The sequence below is a fragment of the Lagenorhynchus albirostris genome, chromosome X (assembly GCF_949774975.1).
Source record: "Lagenorhynchus albirostris chromosome X, mLagAlb1.1, whole genome shotgun sequence".
Classification (NCBI taxonomy): Eukaryota; Metazoa; Chordata; class Mammalia; order Artiodactyla; family Delphinidae; genus Lagenorhynchus; species Lagenorhynchus albirostris.
The window spans coordinates 17724590-17742284 of record NC_083116.1 but is presented as its reverse complement, the minus strand read 5'-3'; the positions used below and the strand labels follow the sequence as shown (position 1 = coordinate 17742284).

At 43.1% G+C, this 17695-nt stretch overlaps 1 protein-coding gene across 2 annotated transcripts in view; it reads right to left on the bottom strand.

Moving 5' to 3' along the window:
• HS6ST2 (heparan sulfate 6-O-sulfotransferase 2) overlaps positions 1-17695 on the bottom strand; it is a 288368-nt gene that overhangs the window by 160436 nt on the left and 110237 nt on the right. The gene's annotated exons all lie outside the window — the stretch shown is intronic.

Genomic DNA, 17695 nt, shown 5'->3' with positions numbered 1-17695 from the left:
AAATAAATCTACACATACAGCTGAACCCATGGAACACAGGCAACAGAGCTGTCCAATTCCCCGGAAGGGACAAGAGAGGCAAGGATGCTTTGGAGTCAGTAACCTTCTACATTTTCAGTGCGGGGGGAGTGAATCTCTGCCACACTTTCTTTTTTTTTCAACATCTTTATTGGAGTATAAATGCTTTACACTGGTGTGTTAGTTTCTGCTTTATAACAAAGTGAATCAGTTATACATATACATATGTCCCCATATAACCTCGCTCTTGCGTCTCCCTCCCTCCGACCCTCCCTATCCCACCCCTCTAGGTGGTCACAAAGCACCTAGCTGATCTCCCTATGCTATGTGGCTGCTTCCCACTAGCAATCTATTTTATGTTTGGTAGTGTATATATGTCCATGCCACTCTCTCACTTTGTCCCAGCTTACCGTTCCCCCTCCCCGTATCCTCAAGTCAACTCTCTAATAGGTCTGCGGCTTTATTCCCATCTTGCCCATAGGTTCGTCATGACCTTTTTTTTTTCTTTTTTAGATTCCATATATACATGTTAGCATACGGTATTTTTCTCTTTCTGACCTACTTCACTCTGTATGACAGACTCTAGGTCCATCCACCTCACTACAAATAACTCAATTTCGTTTCCTCTTATGGCTGAGGAATATTCCATTGTATATATGTGCCACATCTTCTTTAGCCATTCATCCGATGATGGACACTCAGGTTGTTTCCATCTCCTGGCTATTGTAAATAGAGCTGCAGTGAACATTTTGGCACATGACTCTTTTTGAATTATGGTTTTCTCAGGGTATATGCCCAGTAGTGGGATTGCTGGGTCATATGGTAGTTCTATTTTTAGTTTTGTAAGGAACCTCCATACTGTTCTCCATAGTGGCTGTATCAATTTACATTCCCACCAACACTGCAAGAGGGTTCCCTTTTCTCCACACCCTCTCCAGCATTTATTGTTTGTAGATGTTTTGATGATGGCCATTCTGACCGGTGTGAGATGATATCTCATTGTAGTTTTGATCTGCATTTCTCTAATGATTAATGATGTTGAGCATTCTTTCATGTGTTTGTTGGCAATCTGTATATCTTCTTTGGAGAAATATCTATTTAGGTCTTCTGCCCATTTTTGGATTGGGTTGTTTGTTTTTTTGATATTGAGCTGCATGAGCTGCTTGTAAATTTTAGAGATTAATCCTTTGTCAGTTGCTTCATTTGCAAAGATTTTCTCCCATTCTGAGGGTTGTCTTTTCGTCTTGTTTATGGTTTCCTTTGTTATGCAAAAGCTTGTAAGTTTCATTAGGTCCCATTTTTTTATTTTTGTTTTTATTTCCACTTCTCTAGGAGATGGGTCAAAAAGGATCTTGCTGTGATGTATGTCATAGGGTGTTCTGCCTATGTTTTCCTCTAAGAGTTTGATAGTGTCTGGCCTTACATTTAGGTCTTTAATCCATTTTGAGTTTATTTTTGTGTATGGTGTTAGGGAGTGTTCTAATTTCATTCTTTCACATGTAGCTGTCCTGTTTTCCCAGGACCACTTATTGAGGAGGCTGTCTTTTCTCCACTGTGTATTCTTGCTTCCTTTATCAAAGATAAGGTGACCATATGGGTGTGCATTTATCTCTGGGCTTTCTATCCTGTTCCATTGATCTATATTTCTGTTTTTGTGCCAGTACCATACTATCTTGATTACTGTAGCTTTGTAGTATAGTCTCAAGTCAGGGAGCCTGATTCCTACAGCTCCGTTTTTCTTTCTCAAGATTGCTTTGGCTATTCAGGGTCTTTTGTGCTTCCATACAAATTGTGAAGTTTTTTTGTTCTAGTTCTGTGAAAAATGCCAGTGGTAGTTTGATAGGGATTGCATTGAATCTGTAGATTGCTTTGGGTATTAGAGTCATTTTCACAATGTTGATTCTTCCAATCCAAGAACATGGTATATCTCTCCATCTGTTTGTATCATCTTTAATTTCTTTCATCAGTGTCTTATAATTTTCTGCATACAGGTCTTTTGTCTCCTTAAGGAGGTTTATTCCTAGATATTTCATTCTTTTTGTTGCAATGGAAAATGGGAGTGTTTTCTTAATTTCACTTTCAGATTTTTCATCATTAGTGTATAGGAATGCCAGAGATTTCTGGGCATTAATTTTGTATCCTGCTACTTTACCAAATTCATTGATTAGCTCTAGTAGTTATCTGGTAGCATCTTTAGGATTCTCTATGTATAGTATCATGTCATCTGCAAACAGTGACAGCTTTACTTCTTCTTCTCCGATTTGGATTCTTTTACTTTTTTTTCTTCTCTGATTGCTGTGGTTGAAACTTCCAAAACTATGTTGAATAATAGTGGTGAGAGTGGGCAACCTTGTCTTGTTCCTGATCTTAGTGGAAATGCTTTCAGTTTTTCACCATTGAGGATGATGTTGGCTGTGGGTTTGCCATATATTGCCTTTATTATGTTGAGGAAAGTTCCCTCTATGCCTACTTTCTGCAGGGTTCTTATCATAAATGGGTGTTGAATTTTGTCGAAAGCTTTCTCTGCATCCACTGAGATGATCATATGGTTTTTCTCCTTCAGTTTGTTAATATGGTGTATCACATTGATTGATTTGCATATATTGAAGAATCCTTGCATTCCTGGAATAAACCCCACTTGATCATGGTGTATGATCCTTTTAATGTGCTGTTGGATTTTCTTTGCTAGTATTTTGTTGAGTTTTGCATCTATGTTCATCAGTGATATTGGCCTGTAGTTTTCTTTCTTTGTGACATCTTTGTCTGGTTTGGGTATCAGGGTGATGGTGGCCTCGTAGAATGAGTTTGGGAGTGTTCCTCCCTCTGCTATATTTTGGAAGAGTTTGAGAAGGATAGGTGCTAGCTCTTCTCTAAATGTTTGATAGAATTCGCCTGTGAAGCCATCTGGTCCTGGGCTTTTGTTTGTTGGAAGATTTTTAATCACAGTTTCAATTTCAGTGCTTGTGATTGGTCTGTTCATATTTTCTATTTCTTCCTGGTTCAGTCTCGGAAGATTGTGCATTTCTAAGAATGTGTCCATTTCTTCCAGGTTGTCCATTTCATTGGCATAGAGTTTCTTGTAGTAATCTCTCATGATCCTTTGTATTTCTGCAGTGTCAGTTGTTGCTTCTCCTTTTTCATTTCTAATTCTGTTGATTTGAGTCTTCTCCCTTTTTTTCTTGATGAGTCTGGCTAATGGTTTATCAATCTTGTTTATCTTCTCAAAGAGCCAGCTTTTAGTTTTATTGATCTTTGCTATCGTTTCCTTCATTTCTTTTTCATTTATTTCTGATCTTATCTTTATTATTTTTTTCCTTCTGCTAACTTTGGGGTTTTTTTGTACACTTTCTTACTGTTTTTCCGTCTACATTAAGGAACTGAGAGCTTACTGTAAACCCAAAGTGCTAAAATCATAGAAAGGAAAGGAAAATGTAGGGCAGAGGTGAATGGTTAGATCTGTAAATAAACCGCATTATGTTCTTTGAGCCAGAAAACTTTAGTACTCCCTGATTAGCCCACCTGCTGCTCCCTCACAAGTGGATTCTGGGAAGGCAAATGCATCCTAACAAAGGGTATTGGCCTGAATTCAAATAAATACAAGTAACTCCAAGTCCAAGAAGTCTGTAGCCCACCAATGCTGAAAACACAAAAAGATTCGTTTAATCTGTCATGCCCTTTCTCCTTGATTGCAGTGGGTACTTGGTGGACGAAGAGCACAACGTAATTGATGGGAAAAAGTATATTAACCTTAAAGCAAAGTCATGTGGCTGGATGCCGTAATCCCAAGCCCCTGGTATTTTCCAAGTCAGATGAAAAATGAGGCCTTCAGACCGCCGAACTGCAGATTGATTACCTTACCACCCTGTAAAAAGGGCTTGCCAAGAACCCCATCACTATTGGAATTCTGGGCTCTTTCTTCTGTCTGGAACTTGACAAAGAAAATGGAATTCCATTTAATACTGGACTGTGTAAAAGTATAGCTGTCATTTTCAGACTCGAGTGAAAATAGGCGTTTGGGTCCAGTTCTTTCTCTCTGGCTTGGTGGTGTAGTATGTACACGTGTGTGCACATATGTACACACGTGTGCACATTAGGAGAAGAAGCGGCCCATGCAAGGAAGGAAGCAAAAGGGTTGCCACCTCACCGGGAAGCTGTCAGAGATGTCCAGGATTTTAGCAACTCGTAAAGGAATGTAGGGCTTGAGATTCTCATCCACCACCCATTCTACCCACCAGCAAAACTGAGGTCCAGAGAGGCACAGGGACCTCCCAGGGGCACTCAGCAGAAGAGTCAGCAGGGACCCTGGACTTCCTGTCTACAAGTCATCACTCCCTCTGTCACGCTGCCTCTTTGTACCTAAGGATCTTTAGCATTTTGCTTTTCTTTATGCTTTTTAAGGTGCAGTTGTTTGTATGTTACTGATTCAAGCTTCACAGCACACTGATGTATCCCAGCACTGTCCTATCTGTGTTACTTTATAAATGTATCCCCTGAAGCATGTCAAAACATATAGTTATTAGTTATTTTAAAGGGAAAAAAATGGTTCAGTAAACCTCTACAGAATATATCATTTGAGTTCACATAATAAAAAACTGATTTTGTTAAAATAAAATCATTTGAGAAGACAAGTGTTTGGCTTGAGGCTGATGTCAAGTCTAGTGTGGACAGGCCTCCAGATCTTCTAATTGAGCTGCCACCATCCAGCCATGAAGTCACAAGTGCCCACACTCCCAAAGCACTCAGCAAAAAGCGTTGCATATCTTCATAGTAGTACTTATCCAAGGGTTTTATAATTATCTCTTTACTTCTTTTCTCCCCTGGATTTCCCAAGGATGGGAATTCCTTCATCTTTGTGTCCCCAGAACCCAGCAAGGGGCCTGACCCAGAGTCAGTATTCAGTAAATGTTCGTTAAATAAATTACTAGAGTAGCATCATTCCATTTTACGAAGTTCTGGCAAGTCCATTCCCCCGGGCACTGGATTATGAGCAACTTATGTCCTTGAGCCTAACGATCTTTTGACAATTTCTAGTGGCCCATCAGAAAAGTAAGGCACCATCTTGGTTCTTTGTGGTGAATGGTCAACTATAGCCAAGGGAAGAACCTTTAAGAGGCAGATCAGCACCATTAATAAGAAGTGAGTTTCTAGGCCTTGAAAGCCCCTTCAGAGAAACTGGTGGACAGGACTTGGGATAATTACAAATGTTTCTGGAAATGTCTATCTGATTGGAACTATTTCTAATTAGACACTAATTAGAAAGGTGAAGTGCTATGGAGTAGGACAATGCTGTCCCATGTAAGCTCCTAAACATTGATACCTGGGTCACTTTATTTCATCCCCAACACAGTCAGTGTCAATCTCCATGTGAAATACTGTGCTCTCTTTCATTTTTGAGCTGTTGATTGTGCTTCTGCCACTGACTGGTTTTGTATGAATGACAGGATAACCTCTCTGTGAGCATCGCTTCCTTCATCTGTAACGTGAGGATAACATAGGATTATGGAAAGGATTGAATGAGATACTACGTGTGAGATGCCGCGTGCATTTCAACAGTTCTCAGTAAATCTAAACTATTATTCTCCTTCTCTTGGAAAGACCTTACAGGACACGCTGATCTCCTTACCTGCTGGCAAAGGCTGTAATGAAAGGGTAAAGATAAGGTAAGGTGGGGTGTGAGAGAACCAATTCTCAAGAGTCTAGATGCCAGAACAGTGGTCCAGAGCATCTCACTCCCACCATCCCCTATGCTGACTGCTGCCCCACGTGCCTATGTCAAGCCCACAGCCTGTCTTGGAGTGCAGGAGAACCCCGTCATACCATGGTCTACAACTATGGGCTCCAGAGGAACTACATGCCCAATCTCATCACTAGAAACACTCCAATACCACAGAGAGAAGGGCCGCAAGAACTTGGTTGGTTTCTGAGTATTGTTCCTGCCTCCTGATCCTGGTGTTTCATTAGCCCCATGTCACAGAGCTTAGCTCCGGTTTCCCATAGAAGTTAATCCACAGGAAGGACATCCTATAGTTACAAACATTTTCCTATTTTCTCATTCAGCCTCTGCTTGCAGCTTACTCATTCTACCCCCCTCCTCTTGTGCTAGATTCATTTTATATGATTTGATTAGTTTCACTGCCTTGAAAATTGAATATTGATTATGAGATAAAGTATGGAAAGAAATATTAACTGTTTTGATTTAGAAAGGGGACCTGTTAGGATTGTCCTCTGATGGATTACACAGTTAACTTCCAACTGCTTGGACCCCCCCCAGGTCAGCAGGATTTCAGTGCCAGGTGGCTGCTATCTGTTTCCTTCCTCCCTTGGCCCAACATGGGAATAGAACTTGAGGTGGCCTTCTCTCGGGTCCCTTGTGTGCAGCAGACCTCTGTTCTCCCAGAGAACTTCTGCTGCCTGCACTCAAGTGGGTAGCACTTGTTTACCTTATCACGTGGTAGTTGGAAGGAAAACGTTAAACTGGGTGCATCCTCAAAGGATGTGAGAAAAAGGATAGTTCTAAGATGCTCTATGGAACCATCCTGGCTAGCAAGGAATCCAAATCTTTTTTTAATCGATACCTAAGGGATCCAATTAAACATGTGTCTTTTGTTTTTATTGATAACAAAAAAATGGTACATCAGAGAAATACAGGATGAGATGTTTTTCCTCTCCAGAGGAAATATTAATGCTAAGCTGTAAGGTGGATGGTGGAGCTTTTATAAAGGCTTAAAGGGTTTATAGACTTTAACTGCGACCTGTTTGAATGAATACAATTAAACATTGTAACACAAAATACCTGCATAACATGTAATTAGAGAAATATACTCTTTAATGGGGTTGTGTGTGAAAGGCTGGTGACAAGGACAAGTGAGGCCAAACACGGTACTAGAGAAAGCTATCATGGTGCTACTCTAGCTAGTTTAAAACCGAACCCAGGAGAAAAATGAAACCTCGGACACATAAAACTAATGACAGTCGTTTATGTACTCTGCTTAGTGCTTTTGCCTGAAGACCAGGCAGCGCAATGCTGGTAACGTATCTCAATAGGTGTGTGTCACACTACCTTCGTAGTTGGCTTTGATTTGAAGGGAAAACCAGATGCCTCTCGTCTCTGTCCTCACAGTCTGCGGTCTGCTCCTGCGGCAAGGCTGCCTGCCTTCTCTTGAGTTTCACAGACGAGGGGGAGACTATAAAGTAGTAACACTTTCCTGGGAAAACAAACCTTCATTCCAAAATCAACTTGGAGATTCGAAAAACAGAGCAGACCAGCTGCTCCCTCTAGAAGAAGACTTCCTGCTCAACTTCTGGGAAGCTAACTGATGTTCCCAAGGACAGCTGATAATAGGTGAAAACTCACTCAAGACCAGGGGAACAGCGGGGTGCCAGGAATGCACCTTCACCTCTGCACCTAGTGGTCTGTGCACAAAAACGCTCAACAGAGACGTTGTGATTTTTCCAGTCTCAGACACCCAAGGAAGAGTGGCTTCAGATATACCTGGTCAGAAAGGGGAGGTCAACCCGAGCAGAGAAGGGGGCTGAAAGCTCTCCTGCCACTACAGTCATCACGCCAAGTTTGGAGTCTCCCTAGAGGATGCTGCCCCAGTAATGAGCCTATTCTCCCCACCCCCATTCCCTCCTTCCTCAGGAACGTGGTCGTGTGGCCTTGTGCACTGTCGCTCCTTGACTATGGCCATGAAAAGGAAGCTGGGGAAAAGGGACATTTACAGGAAGCCTGGACAGGCCCATGGCCACCCCTGCCCAGTTTTAAATATTCTGTTCAGTTCCTACTAGGCCTGGAGCTGTCTCTACTTGGTTAGCTAAGTGGCCAGCTTCTCTGCCTAGTTTTCCCTTCATTGGTCCCTACTAGCTAGAACTTCCTCTGAGGTTTTCCTAGTCTCCCAGGAAATTGCTCCCTTTTACCTTCTTTCCTAGTTTTCCGTTCTAAAACTCCAGGTTTCTATCTCTGCCGAATCGTTAAGACACTGCTTAATGGACACCCCTCCCAGAGCAGCGTCCTGCAGAAGTTCACAAACACGGTGCAAAGAGCTGGGACTGGAAGTCAGGCAGATTTGCCTTACAATTTCAAGAATTCTGGACAAGCGACTCCCTGAGCCTCAGTTTCCCCATCTGTAACTTGTGTATAAAAATAGTAATCCACCTCCTAGAATTACTGGTGGTATTAAATGAGATAACGTCTGTAGACACTTTGACAATGCCTGGCATATAGTAAGTACTCAAAAAAAAGGTAGCTCTTCTGAATCAGCAGGCATAACTTTAACACCTGCTTCCCTGTACAAAGAGAGAGCCTAAGAGCAGAAGGCTCATGTTGGCAACTGCATAACCGCCATGGCAGGGCATAAAACTCCAGGCTGTTATTTTTATTGTTAAATCAAAACTATATTGATAATTTATACATGAAAATCAATGGCAAACTCAAATAATTGGCTTTATTTACACCTTTAAGCCTATGCCTTTATAAAAGTATGACTCCAGTGAAGAAATATGGCAGAAGGACTGTTGACATATGGTTTTCTTACTCAGGCTTCTTCCCTGAGCTTAGGAGGCTGAACGATTCTGTGGGAGTTACCAACATTCCAGTGCAGTGACAGTGTCACGACTGCCCCAGGTCGGTCACGTCCATCATACAAGCCACCGCTTAGAAGAGGCACAGATACAGGAAAACACATGCACCAAAGGCTGGACATCGAAGGGTCCTTCTTGGCCTTATCCTAGGGGAAGAGGCTGAAGCCCACGAGTCATTACATTGCATGGTGTCAACACCTCTAGCCATGCGCACTGCTGTTCCTGCTTAATCCAGTCACCATATCCACACTACTATATATAAAATAGATAACTAATAAAGACCTCCTGTATAGCACAGGGAACTCTGCTCAATACTCTGTCATGGCCTATATGGGAAAAGAATCTAAACAAGAGTGGATATGTGTATATGTATAACTGATTCGCTTTGCCATACAGTAGAAAGTAACACAAAATTGTAAATCAACTATACTCCAATAAAACTTTTTATAAAAATCCAGTCACAAGACAGGGTCATGGGCTCTGCTGTCCTACTGGGGTGGTAGTTTGGGCATTCAAATTGATTCCTCTTTAAAGCAGCTTATTGAAATAGCCAGATTTCCACCCTGTATCCAAACCTCATCAAAATGGAAGTCTAGGGCTTCCCTGGTGGCGCAGTGGTTGAGAGTCTGCCTGCCGATGCAGGGGACGCGGGTTCGTGCCCCGGTCCGGGAGGATCCCACATGCCGCGGAGCGGCTGGGCCCGTGAGCCATGGCCGCTGAGCCTGCGCGTCTGGAGCCTGTGCTCCACAACGGGAGAGGCCACAACAGTGAGAGGCCCGCGTACCGCAAAAAAAAAAAAAAGGAAGTCTACACCCGTACAGTGTACAAAGCGGAAATGCTGGTGTATATAGCTACTGGTTGTCACTGTCCATAGATGTTCACTGTGGTGCCTGGGGGACAGTATGAAGGGAAGGAGGGCTAGAGGGCAACAGGGGCCAGGCCCAGCCCTACAAAGAAGGACACTTCAGGGTGTAAGGTAAGACTGTTTGGTAGATGATGTATCTGATGAACTTGGAGTGTCAGTTCTATACACATGGGGCCACCTTTGGCCTTCGCTGGTCTTTGTCAGCTTGGCTTGTTGGTTGTACACAGAACCATGGGGCACACCAGGGGAGAATCAAATATTAAACAGTACATCTCCCCTAACACCAGTCCCGTAAGTGTGAAGGAATCAAGAGCAGGGGACGAGTTGGAGGTTCTGAGATCTTCTCAGCAAGATCTGGTCCCAAAGCTCCTCTTCTCCATCCTCCCTGCTTTCCTCCTTCCCCTTGTGGCAGGCCAGTCTCTCACCGTTCCCACATGCAGCTTCACAGCCTAGGACCCCTTGCCGACAGAGAGCCCCAGATTGCTATGTCTGCACAACTCAGCTAAATACACACCTTTCCCCTCAGACACCAGCCCTCCAGATCTCAGCCACGTCTTCCCTGGCCCCATACATACCTCATCCCTCCCGAGAAGCCACTTCATTAAGGGAGGCCAGAGTATGCACTCGGGGAGCAGCTCCTGAACTGTAAACATTCCTACCCTTCCCCCTATCATTCCAAACTGGGTATTATGTTTGTGTATCTCGATAATTGCAAATTTTGTAAAGCATATGAAATGTAATATCTTGCAGGTATTAAAATTAGTTCCAGTACACAAACACCTATTAAAGGCCATCCTCGTCGAACAGCCTGAATGGACTAGGACATTATACAATATTTTGCCTCTCCACAGGATATTGTATCTCTATCAGCAAAGGGATATTAATATGAATATCATCCCTGTAGATCTCCAAGGCTCCTTCCAACCTGGATATTCTGAGGCTTTACATTTCTCTACAAAAATTGCCTTTTTAGGGAGAACAGGGTGTTAAGGTGATATTCGCTGAGATGAGACTTTGCCTTGGTGTGTCACATTTAGAACCAACTCCTCAGAATGACGGTACACCTAATAAGAGCAATTCAATCCATTTTACAAAGAGAAGCTAATCATCCATTCTCTCCTCCTTGCAGAGAAGGTTCTGGTGGAGCAAGAAAAACAAAAGGACCTATACGTTCATCTAACCAATTCTGCCACTACTCTTAAATTCTTCCTAATCCCTCCAAGGCACAAAGTGAACCCTTAGCTAAAATGCCACAAAAGCGTCATCTCATTTGTCCTACGTGGACTTGTATTATTTCTTCCCTTATAAATCACTCTGCACAACACAGACACACACAGACAAGAGCTGAGGGATATAAGCAGTGATAATCTGCAAGCAATTCCCAAACTATCCGTCCCTGTGATCTTCCAGACTGCTAAGTGACCTAGAGCAGGGATTGGCATGATAGGAAATACTTCAACTTTCCAGGCCATATGATCTCTGGTGCAACTTCTGAACTCCACCGTTGTAGAGTGCAAGTAGCCTGAGACAATACGTAAATGCATGAGCATGGTTGTGTTCCAATAAAAGTTTAGTTATGGACACTGAAATTTGAATTTCATGTCATTTCGCCATGCCACAAATAGCACTCTTCTTTTAATCTTTTTGCAACCAACTACAAATGTAAAAATCATTGTTAGCTCACAGGCAAACTGGATTTGGCCTTTGGGTCATGGTTTGCTAAGCCCTGTCCTGGAGGAACAATGTGTAGCAGCCTGTACTATTCCTACCTGAGGGGGTAAGGAAGTAACAATAATTACGATGACATCTGCACCCATGATAGGTGCCAAGGATTGTGCTAAGCTTTTTTTTTTTTTTTTTTTTTTTGCGGTATGCGGGCCTCTCACTGTTGTGGCCTCTCCCGTCGCAGAGCACAGGCTCCGGACGCGCAGGCCCAGAGGCCATGGCTCACGGGCCCAGCCGCTCCGTGGCATGTGGGATCTTCCCGGACCGGGGCACGAACCCGCGTTTCCTGCATCGGCAGGCGGACTCCCAACCACTGCGCCACCAGGTAAGTCCTGTGCTAAGCTATTTAAAGGAAGTTTCTCATGTAATCCTTACAGCCAACCTGTGAGGTTGGGACTAGTGTCTTCATTGTGCAAATGAGGAAACTGAGACATAAGAAAGGTGAAACTGACTTGCCCAAGGCTGGGGTTACTACGTAGAAGAGCCAGGATTGGAACCACATGGGACTGACTCTAAGACCCACACTCCTTACTGTTACCACACTTTGTACAGAACGGGACTGCCAGGTCTACTCTCGTTGGACTACGCCAGTAATATGAAAGCCTGTCTCAGGAAGATGTGAATACAACGGCTGCAAATGACAATACTCTCAAGTACATGAACGAGCGGACCTAAGGCAGCCACGATTCAATTAAAATCTAAGGTGTTGAAACTTGATTTTCCTTGAGTTTTCAACAAGTATTTTAAATGCTTGATTTTTTTCATAGCTGACTGAGATAAAACAATAAAGGTAACCTAAAAAGGAAATGGGCCAGATGGGCAGAGCTGGATGGAGATGATTGTCGGCAGGGTGGGCGATGGGGAGGAGGGAGTGGACAGTGTCATTGGTTTCTCTCTTGACTCAGTTTCTGTAGCTCTTTATCGAGCTCATGTCAGAGCAGGCAAAATTGCTGAATGTGGCAAAATGGAAAATGTTAACACCTTAAAAGACTAGAAACGATTCAAGAAACAGCTGATAGATTCTTTGCTGTGAGGCATGGTTTTGGCTGAAATACAAGCAAGGTGAAAGGACACTAAGAAAGTGACTGAAGGCAGAGGGTTCTGGGCATCAGAGCAAAACAGCACTAGCGCTAAAAGCCTCACGGGAAGGTAATGTCGTGACAAGAGAGGGCTTCTGTTTGCACTCCCTCAAGAGGGCTGGGAGAATCTCAGCATCGGTGTCTGGCCATTTGCTCCCAGTAGGAAAGTTCCTGAATCCTCTTATGCAACTGCACTTGAGGATCCCCAGCCTACAAGACACTTCAAGCTTGGCTGGCTTGGTGCATTCACTTGCATTCCAGAAGTGTCCTCACAGCCCTTCCCCACCGATCTGCAGATCTTACCCTGTGGAGCTGCTCAGAAAATGGCTTTCCCTAAATCTGTGCTCCAGAAGATCAGATGGGTACATTAAAATTATCATCTGAATAAGACACAGGATGAACAACAAAAAAATGAGACACACAAAAAGGGAGCTGTTCCACTCAAACCCCCAACGACTTCCCAAAAACCTCTTTTCACATTTCCAAATGTCATGCTCCACACTTAAATTAACATACTTTTCTTCCAGACAGGGAAAAAAGTATCCCATTTGTTTTGCCATTTAAAACTGTGCTTTGTGACCACCTAGAGGGGTGGGATAGGGAGGGTGGGAGGGAGGGAGACGCAAGAAGGAAGAGATATGGGAACATATGTATATATATAACTGATTCACTTTGTTATAAAGCAGAAACTAACACACCATTGTAAAGCAATTATACCCCAATAAAGATGTTAAAAATAAATAAATAAAACTGTGCCTGTGATGTGTTTCCTGTAACTGGAGGCTATGGGGCAAAGGAGATTTTATCTTGAAACTCTGCAGTTCCTCACCCTACAGGCCCAGGTAATGCCTGGGAGGGCACCACCCAGTCAGTTCACTCCCCAGGGCTCACTGCTCGACTTCCTTCCAAATCCCAGCTCTTGGAAAGTTGACATTGTCGAAGACACTGGGGAAAGAAAGCCTTCTGGAAGAAACTGATACTTCACAGCTCAGAACTCCAGGACTCTATGATTGCTTTGGGGGTGGAGAGCCACCTCCTATGCCCTAGAATAAAGAAGATGACAATATGGTGTGAGTTTAAACTCTGGCTCCCCAGGGGAAGAGTCCAAAAAATGGCAAACACAAGGAAATTGAAACTAAATGGCTAAGAGATGCTAAATGAGCACCCTCAGTTCCATGTGAGAAGAGCTGGCGGGTGGTGGTTGTCAGATCAGCGCTGGACCACCGCCTTCCCTCTAGTGGTCTCTCAGCAGGGGCCAGGGTAGCCAATGAGACGCACGCCACTACCGCCGGACGAGACTGCATGAGTGGCAGTGACATCAATTCATGGATTTCAAATGTGTAAAGGAGGGTTTCTCATGCACCAAACTCAACAAGTGGAAGGTGCGACCCACGCAACAGATTTTAAACAAACTCTATAAGTAGGTGATGCTGATTCACGTGGCTTCAGGACTACACTGCAAGGAACACTCTTTATCCTACTCAATCAAAATCTCTGAGAGTGGACACTTAGGTTGCTTCCATGTCCTGGCTATTGTAAATAGAGCTGCAATGAACATTGTGGTACATGACTCTCTTTGAATTATGGTTTTCTCAGGGTGTATGCCCAGTAGTGGGATTGCTGGGTCATATGGTAGTTCTATTTGTAGTTTTTTAAGGAACCTCCATACTGTTCTCCATAGTGGCTGTATCAATTTACATTCCCACCAACAGTGCAAGGGGGTTCCCTTTTCTCCACACCCTCTCCAGCATTTATTGTTTAGATATTTTTTGATGATGGCCATTCTGACTGGTGTGAGGTGATACCTCATTGTAGTTTTGATTTGCATTTTTCTAATAATTAGTGATGTTGAGCATCTTTTCATGTGCCTCGAGTTATTTGTAGTGAGGTGGATGGACCTAGAGTCTGTCATACAAAGTGAAGTAAGTCAGAAAGAGAAAAACAAATACTGTATGCTAACACATATATATGGAATCTAAAAAAAAAAAAAAAAAAAGAAAATGGTTCTGAAGAACCTAGAGGCAGGACAGGAATACAGACACAGATGTAGAGAATGGACTTGAGGACACGGGGAGGGGGAAGAGTAAGCTGGGACGAAGTGAGAGAGTGGCATGGACATATCTACACTACCAAATGTAAAACAGACAGCTAGTGGGAAGCAGCCGCATAGCACAGGGAGATCAGCTTGGTGCTTTGTGACCACCTAGAGGGGTGGGATAGGGAGGGTGGGAGGGAGGGAGACGCAAGAGGGAAGAGATATTGGGATATATGTATATCTATAGCTGACTCACTTTGTTATAAAGCAGAAACTAACACACCATTGTAAAGCAATTATACTCCAATAAAGATGTTAAAAAATAAATAAGTAAATAAGAAGGTAAGAAAAAAACCAATAAAGATCTATTTTTTAAAAAATCTGTGAGAATGGATCCGAGAAATCTGCAGACGTTCATTCAACGAAAGTGTTTTCAGCACTCACTCTGTGGCAGGCACTATGGCTGGTGTCGGGATCCACAATATCACGGTTCCTGCCTCTACTGCGCTTGCGCATGACCCGCATAGGGGACAGACATCTTAAAGCATATCTCTAATCCCACATTTTGACTAAGGGTCTGAGGAACAAAATCCTCACACAACTGGCTAAATAAACGGAGTTTTCTTTTTCTCTCCCTTTTTTTTTTTTTTTTTTTTTTGGCCACGCACCACGTGGGATCTTAGTTCCCCAAGCAGGGATTGAACCCGGGCTCCTGTGCAGCGGAAGCACCGAGTCCTAACCCCTGGACCACCAGGGAAGTCCCTGTGGAGTTTCTTCCTGGTTTCTTCTCTTTCCTGTTCATGTTCATGTTCTCCTTGCATGGATTACTATTCTAAGAAAGGTCTTGTCCAAGCAACAGTCTCCACTTTATGATCCTATCACATGCCCCATATACCACCTCTATGCTTCATTTCCATTACTATGAGCTTCCCTGGGACGGAAATTACATATTATGAAGAGCAACACAAAACAAACCAACAATGCCTTCTTGACTTGCACTGAAAAAATAATACCTTATCAGCTTTATTCCCACTGCATTGTTCTTTGTACAAAAGTAAATGACTATATGAGCTTGTCTGAAACACAGATATAGCTTTAGTTTAAGCCTCTGCCCTCAAGAGACCAAGCGGCCTGAATCATGAGATAGAGCTGAAGAAGAGGATATTTCCTCCCCGACTCACAACCCACAGGTTTCTGAACCTTTCATGATCACAGTTCCAATCTTGGTGCCAAGAGACACCAGACTAATATTTCTGAAATGTTATTCATGAATCGCCTGTATAAGAATCACTTTGGGATGCTCGTTAAATATGCAGATTCTCAGACTTTCCTTAAGCATTCTAGAGTAGACTAACTGCATTAGTTCCCCCAGTTAATGGCCTCTCTATAGCCTTGCCCTTTGCCCTCTAACTCTGTAGACCCCTCCCACTCCGAATCTGCACTCAGCCATGTGACTCGCTTTGGCCAGTGGGATATTAGCAAATGAGATACAAGCAGAGACTTGAAAAGCTTCTGTGCATTTCCGCTTGCTCTCTTGTATGACAGACCTGTGCTGTACTATGAGAACAAGTCTGGGCTAATTTTCTCAAGGATGAGCGTCCACGTGGAGCAGATACTAGCCATCCCAGCTGAAGCCATCCTAGAAAGGCCAACCCCTAGCTGACCCGCCAGCTGACTGCAACTGAGTGAGTCCAGCTCTGCCCAGCCAAGCCTGGCCCTGATCAGCAGAACTATTATCCAACCAACGCACAAGTGTTCCAACATCTCCACATCCTCACCAACACTTGTTATTTTTGTTCTTTGGGGGTATTTTTTAACCATCTCTGAATGGGTGTGAGGTGTGGTTTAGATTTGCATTTTGCTAATAATTAATGATGTTGAGCATCTTTTCACGTGCTTATTGGCCATCTGTATATCTTTGGGGGGAGATATATCTATTCAAGTCCTTTGTCCATTTTTAATCAAGTTGTTTGTTTTTTGTTATTGTTGTTTCCATAAGGATTTTACATGGTATAAATGGAGCAAGGTTTCTTAGACAAGTAGAGAATTCTGAATTAAAGAAGGAACTAATCAGGAAAGCCTCAGACTCTGTTGAAAAAAGTCCTTAGTTTATCAATGCCCTGTGCATCCTTTCTTCGTAACCCTATCTCAGAGAAGGGGCTCAAGTCCACATCTTATCTCTCCCCATTTATTAGCTGCCTCTTGACTGACTCATTTCTCTCAAAATATGTGATCAAATTTCCCCATCATAAAGATAATTTCTCTAAGATATGTTTTGTCTTCAAGATTCTGCCATCACTCTCCACCTTACTAGACAAGTTTCTGGAAAGAGTAGTCTACACTCAATGTCTCCAGATATCCACTTCACATTCATATTTTAAACCAATGCCACATGATTTCCACCCCTAATAGAGACTTGGTCTGCTTTCTATTCCTCAATAACCTCTCCAATTGCTAAATCCAAGGGACATTTTTCAGTCTATCTGACTTGGTGACTCTGTAGCATCTGACAATACCGACCACACCCTCCTTATTGAAATTCCCTTCTCCAGTGATTTTGGTGATCTCTCTCGCTCACTCATGGTCCCCTTCAGTTCTTCCTGCTTCCTTGGTTTTGATTCTTTGCTACATTTCTTCTGCCCAGATTCTGTCCTTATTGTCCCTCAAGCTTCAGACCAATATATCCATCTGCTTACTGGACATTTACACTTGGAAGACTCAGAGAAAGTCCAAGTGCAACAAAACTGAGCTCACTTTCCTTCCTTCCCTAATTCCATGCCTCTGTTCAGGCTTCCTACCTCACTGAGTAGCAGCGCGATCCACCACATCATATGAGCTGGAAAACCAGGTCTTCATGGTTGACTCTCCTTCTTCTCTGCCCTGACCACATCACATTGGTCACATGTCCTGTCCGGTCAGCTTCTCTTACTTGTATCTCTTCCTCTCCATTTCCATGGTCCTAGTCTATGTCCTCACTACCTTTTACATGTTGTGAAAGTGTCACAACTGATTATTTTGGGTCTCTCATCTTTCCTCCATTTAAACCGTCCTCTACCCTATTGCCAGAGAAAGTAAATAAACGAATAAATAATAAATAAACTACAATGAGTACATGTTTCCTCCATATTCAAAAACCTTCAAAGCTCCCATTTTCTATAATGTCCAAACTGGCATACAAGTCCAGGGGTTACTGTGGTACGTAGAAAGAGTGTGGGCAGTAGGTTCAGAGGAGATCTCAGTTTGAATCTAGACTCTGCCACTTGCTAGGTGTGATATTCATCAGTTTATTCCACCTCTTCGCATCCGCTTCCTCAGGATGATGGTGAGAATCAAGTGAGTTACCTTATACACATTCAGTACTTGGTACTTTACAGAGCCTGGTGCATAGTAGGG